This window comes from Theobroma cacao, chromosome 5 (genome assembly GCF_000208745.1).
Source record: "Theobroma cacao cultivar B97-61/B2 chromosome 5, Criollo_cocoa_genome_V2, whole genome shotgun sequence".
NCBI classification, from domain to species: domain Eukaryota; kingdom Viridiplantae; phylum Streptophyta; class Magnoliopsida; order Malvales; family Malvaceae; genus Theobroma; species Theobroma cacao.
This window is the reverse complement of record NC_030854.1, coordinates 18,965,525-18,971,830: the sequence shown is the minus strand read 5'-3', so window position 1 is coordinate 18,971,830 and position 6,306 is coordinate 18,965,525. Positions and strand designations below refer to the sequence as shown.

The 6,306-nt window shown below is 35.2% G+C and overlaps 1 long non-coding RNA gene across 2 annotated transcripts; it reads left to right on the top strand.

Moving 5' to 3' along the window:
- On the top strand, positions 307-2,996 carry LOC108662162. Of its 2 annotated transcripts, none has more exons than XR_001927949.1 (3): positions 307-391; positions 2,414-2,496; positions 2,857-2,996. It is a non-coding gene; the product is annotated as an uncharacterized LOC108662162 (long non-coding RNA). The 2 variants fall into 2 exon arrangements; XR_001927948.1 differs by lacking the exon at positions 307-391 and adding an exon at positions 1,707-1,743.

Sequence of the window (6,306 nt, the reverse complement as noted above, 5' to 3'; positions counted from 1 at the left end):
GAAATTCCCAAGAGAAAATGTGAAGATGATTTTGCTAAATTTTATGCTATTTGACGTGTGTTTGATGGTTTGGAGAATTGGAAGAAAAATGGAGTTAATTGGAGTTGAATTGGACATATTGGCCAATTAATCGAGTGATAGATCGAATTAGGCCAATACCGTTTTATGTAGGTACATAATTGAATTTGTGTATAACACCATGTTTAGACAATAATCCGAACAATTTGCATTCCATTTCATGCATCCGTATAGTTTCATAACAGTTTAGCACCAATGTGGTAAATTGTTTAATTGTGCATTATGTCTAGGTGGTGAATCCTCCGATAAGGGCAAAGAAATTGTACCCGAGGATCGATAGTCAGAGTACTTTAAAAATTCGACTCTCAAAATAGTGAGTAACCTTATCATCATTTTAATTATCTAAAGTGGTCTTTTTATTTGATTTTGTGAATTTTATGGAAAATGAGTTTAAATGGTTAACTTTAGGTTTTATAAAAAAAATGTGTTTAAATGAAATGATTTTATAAATTGTCTTAAAATTGAACGATGGCTTTGAAAATAGAGTAATTGGAGACCACTTGATGTGTTGTAAATTTATGGTTCTAATTGATTGGCTTATGGCAATATTGGCATGAATGGTTGAATTGGTAAATGTGCTGAAAATGTATGAGCTGTTGATTTGCCTTGAGAGTTTGTAAAATAAAATAATTGCCATGTCATGCTACCATAAATTTATTGTATAGTTGGTTTAGCTTGCTGTAGTGGGTGGGTTCTGTGGACTAGCCTATTAGAGGGGCACGGAATCCGGTTATATACGTACCTCGATCGGAGAGGCACGTAGGGTATCTCTTGAGGTATGGTTAGAGTTCACGTCACGCCGAACCACCTCGTGATGATGAACTCCACTAATGCCAAGGAACGGCTGTGTTTTTCAAACTAAAAATATGTTTACGTGCATACAAATTTTTAACAGCCTTGGTGGACTCGGTTAGATGCCTTGTGTCAAGCTCAAACTTATAAAATACTTGCCATGTCATTCATGTGATTGACAATATGCTTGCATACTTGGAAAGCCTAGAAAAATCGTCAAAAGTCGGTAGTGTACCTAGTGGTGCAATTAAGTTGAATTAAGCCTCGAACTAGACTAAATAAAGATTTTAAGATGAAATTGAGAATTTTAAAACCCCAAAATAACTTAAAATGGTGATTCGGAGTTTGAGGACCGATTTGGAGTCAAATTGGAATTTTCATGATCTAGGGGCAAAATTGTCATTTTGCCACCCGAGGTTAAGATGTGAATGTTGAAAGAAGTTTTTGATCAAGATTGACTATTTAGAACATAATTTCAGCTTTAGAAGTGAAAAATTTTAATTTTGACATTTTTTCGAGCATAAGGGTAAAATAGTCATTTTGCCACCTCAAGGGCAAAATTGTAATTTTACACCACCCAACACTTGTCCAGCACATGGATTTTACCCAATATTATCATGGATAATTGAGGAAATTTAAGTGGTGGAGAGAGATTGCTTAATGGGTAAGTATGACACATGGATCAATGGAATGGTGACATGTGTCAAGTTTATATCCATTTATTATTTAGCTTTAAAATCAGCACAAAACCAGCCTATTTCTCTTCATTATGGCCGGCCAAAGGAAGAACAAAGGAAGAAAAGAAAGAACAAGAACCCTAGAGTGAAAATTTAAGAGAAAGTTTGTGGATTTCAAGTAATCAAGCAATCAAAGGTAAAATTTCTTGATTTTGACTTGTGATCTACCTTTCCATACATTCTTTTGCATTTTCCGTGGTTGAATCACATGGTTTCATGATGGGTCCCTTGCTGACCGGACATGGGGGGAAGAGTTTTGATGCTTGATTTGGTTAGATTTTAAGATATTTTAGTGCTTTTAGTTAGTTAGTGATTTGTAGCATGAAAAACCAACAAGAAAAATTCATTTTCTCCCATCACCCATCATTGGCCGAATTCTCCATGTGGAATATTGATGATGATTTTGATTTTATTTCTAGTGAATTGGTTAGGAAATGATGAATTATGGTGAGAAAATAGAGTAGAAAAAATCATAGTGTTGATGCACTCACCATGGCCGAAATTCCCAAGAGAAAATGTGAAGATGATTTTGCTAAATTTTATGCTAATTGACTTGTGTTTAATGGTTTGGAAAATTGGAAGAAAAATGGAGTTAATAGGAGTTGAATTGGACATATTGGCCAATTAATCGAGTGATAGATCGAATTAGGCCAATATCGTTTTATTTAGGTACACATATGAATTTGTGTAGAACACCGTGTTTGGACGATAATCCGAACAATTTGCATTCCATTTCATGCATCCATATAGTTTTATAATGATTTAGCACCAATGTGGTAAATTGCCGGATTGTGCATTATGTCTAGGTGGTGAATCCTCCGATAAAGGCAAGGAAATTGTACCCGAGGATCGATAGTCGGAGTACTCTAAAAATTCGACTTCCGAAATAGTGAGTAACCTTATCATCATTTTAATTATCTAAAGTGGTCTTTTTATTCAATTTTGTGAATTTTATGGAAAATGAGTTAAATGGTTAATTTTTAGGTTTTATAAACAAAATGTGTTTAAATAAAATGATTTTATAAATTGTCTTGAAATTGAATGATGGCTTTGCAAATAGAGTAATTAGAGACCATTTGATGTATTGTAAATTTATGGTTCTAATTGATTGGCTTATGGCAATATTGGCATGAATGGTTGAATTTGTAAATGTGCTAAAAATGTATAAACTATTGTTTGCCTTGATAGGCTAGATAATGATAAAATTACCATGTCATGCTATTGAATTTTTACTGTATGGTGGGTTTAGCTTGCTGCAATGGGCGAGTTCTGTGGACCAACCTATTAGAGGGGCACGAAATCTGGTTATAGACATACCTCGGTCAGAGAGGCGCGTAGGGTATCTCTTGAGGTATGGTTAGAGTTCACGTCACGTCGAACCACCTAGTGATGATGAACTCCACTAACGCCAAGGAACGGTTGTGTTTTTCAAACTAAAAATATGTTTACGTGTATACGAAATTTTTAACAGCCTTGGCGAACTCGATTATATGCCTCGGTCAAGGTATTCCCGAGATTGATTTTGGCAAGAGCCAAGCTTTTAAGATACTCATAAGCCATGTTGATTATTTAAATGAAATGAATATTTATGTTATGAAATACATATTGAGCTGGAATATTTTAATCGTCTCCATTTACTCGACTTTAGATATTTTGGATGATTTTTGTTTACTCACTGGGATTATATAATCTCACCACTCTCCTTTCCACCCATTTCAAGCTCAAAATAGGCTGTAGATAGCTGATTTCATCGAGGGCTGCCATTGGATTTGCATCCTCCAAATTGTAGGTACATAGTCTTCTTTACTTTTGATTATTCGAGGGCCCACTTATTATTGTAAATTAAATTAAATACTCTAGGTTACTGTATTACAATATCTATGAATTTATTTTGCTTTTACGCTGCAAAAATTATTTACGTATAACTCTAAAAATATTGTTTTATAAGAAAATAGAATATTTTATTGAATATTTTTTTATTATATCCAAATAATCATAATTTCATTTTAAATGAAGGTTTTAGACATTTAAACTTATTTTTGATTATGAATTATGTGTTTTGTACTCGCATACTACAATTTTAGCTGGTTTCGAAATTTTTAAGGAAAGATGACCAAAATGCCCCTGTGAGACAAAAATCATTTTTTTTATTTGTTTTAAGTTGGAAATAGCTTAAAATCTTTTAGAACATGATATTTGGCAACAGTTACTCACAGGGGAAATGAGAAACTGATATTAAGCCTTGCAGGGTTCTGGCTGACACTCCGGATAATGAGTGTCTATTGGGACACCGCGGTAGTTGTCACAGGCTCGAGGAGAGTACCAGGTCATGACATTCATTCGCAAGCTTCTCAGCTCTTAAAGCCATTTACACCACCTCTTTAGCTACGGTTGCGTCCGACTCACCCATAAAGAAATGCAACCATGTTGCCTAGCCTCTTTAAGCTTCTTAGAAACAGAAACATCTAGCACTGGTGGTGGGACAGGAGGTGAGGGTGGTGGTACTGAAGGAGCAATTGGAGGAATTGTAGAAACAGCTTGACTAGCTTGAGCATGGCTAGCAATAGCAGTAAAGAAGGCTACCAATGCCTGAACTACCTCAGGAGGCATGGCAGGAATACTAGTAGGCGACGGAGGAGGTGGAGGAGTCTCGATCTGCTCAGTAGCAGGTGCTGCCCAAATAGTAGTCGTAGCCAATTCCCCCTCTATAGGATCTAGCTGAAGATGTCGAGAATGACCTCTTCCCTTCCCAACCGATATAGTGAGAGGTTGGTGTTCACGTCGAGGAGGCATGATAATCTATAAGAAGGAATAAAGCAAGTTTAAACAACCTCAGGCTTTACATGCAAATACATGCATTCTATTCAGTCTAACCTAACTTAACTCGAGGTCACACTGACACTGTAAATTTTAAAACAACTTTAAACCCAAAAGCTTTGATCTTTAAAATCAAAAGCTCTGATCTTTAAAACTAGAAGCTTTGATACCACCTGAATTGTCACGACCCGAAACTAGCATCGAGCCCATGACAACCGCCGCAATGTCCCGATGGACATTCATTACCCGGAATGCCATTCGAAACCTCGCAAGGCTTAACATCAGTTTTCTCACTTTCCCTGTGAGTATTAGTTCCTAAAATCATGTTTTAAAGTGATATGAACCAATTTCAATTCAAAAACAGTCAAAGAGAAGTTTCAACTAGACAGGGGTATTTTGGTCATTTTTTCCAAAAGTTTCGAAACTAGCTAAAATGTAGTATATGAGAGAAATTTACACATTTCATAACCGAAAATAAGTTTAGATATCTAAAACATTCATTTAAAGTGAATTATAGCTAATGGAATAAAATAAAAATAATGAATAAAATATTCTAATTTTTCATAAAACAATTTTTATAGAACGCTACGTAAGTAATTTTTATAGCGTAAAAGCAAAATAAATTTCTACATACAGTAGCACATGCAGCCAGGTATTCAAAACATTTAACAATGACATGTGGGCTCCCGAATGACTAAAAGTAATGAAGGTTGTGAACCTACAGTTTTTGAGGATGCAAGTCCAATTGTAGCCCTCAACGAAATGAGCTATCTACCAACTATCTTGAGCCTGAAATGGGTGAAAATGAGGGTGGTGAGATTATATAATCCTAGTGAGTAAACAAATATCATCTAAAATATCTAAAGCTGAGTAAATGAAGACAGATAAAATAGATTAGCATAAAAATGATTCACAGCATTTCGAACTCGTTTTAATAAGATAAAATAGATTCATTTCACCTAAATAAACAACGAGGCATATGATTTCCTGAAAAGCTTGGCTCGTGCCAAAATCATTCTCATACTCAGTTGTCAAGGATACCTTGGCCTGGAGCTATCCCAACCGAGTCTGCCAAGGCTGTTAAAAAGTCATGTACGCATAAATCATGTTTTTATTTTGAAAACATAGCTATTCCTTAGCGTTGGCTAAGTTCACCCTCACGTGGTGGTTCAGCGTGAAGTGAACTCTAAAGTTTTACCTCAAGAGTTACCCTACGCGCCTCCTCAACCGAGGTAAGAATATACCCGAATTTCGTGCCCCTCAAAAAGGCTGGTCCTCAAAACTCGCCACTGCAGTGACCAATCTATAACCCACCAATTCAATAAAAATTTAACAGCATGACATGGAAATTTTATCATTATCCAGCCTATCAGGGCAAACAACAGTTTATACATTTTCAACACAAATACCCATCCAGCCATTCATGCCCACATTATCATAAGCCATTCAATTCAAAACATAATTTACAATACAACAAGTAGTCTCCAATTACTCCATTTTCAAGTCATCATTAAATTTCAAAATAATTTATAAAATCATTTCATTTAAACACATTTTCCATAAAATTACAAAATCGGATAAAAACATACTTTAGATAATTAAGACGATAATAAGGTTACTCACTATAATGGGAATCGAATTCGGGATACTCTGATTCTTGATCCTCGGATACTACCTCTTTACTCTTGCCATAATGCTCACCACCTAGACATAATGCACAATAAGCAATTTGCTACATTTGTGCGAAACCATTGTAAAACCAATTCAAGCTCTATACTAATGCATGAAATGGGATGTGAAATACTTGGGTAACTATCTAAATACAGTGTTCAATATAAATTCGATCATGTACCTAAATAAAATGGTATTGGCCTAATTCGAT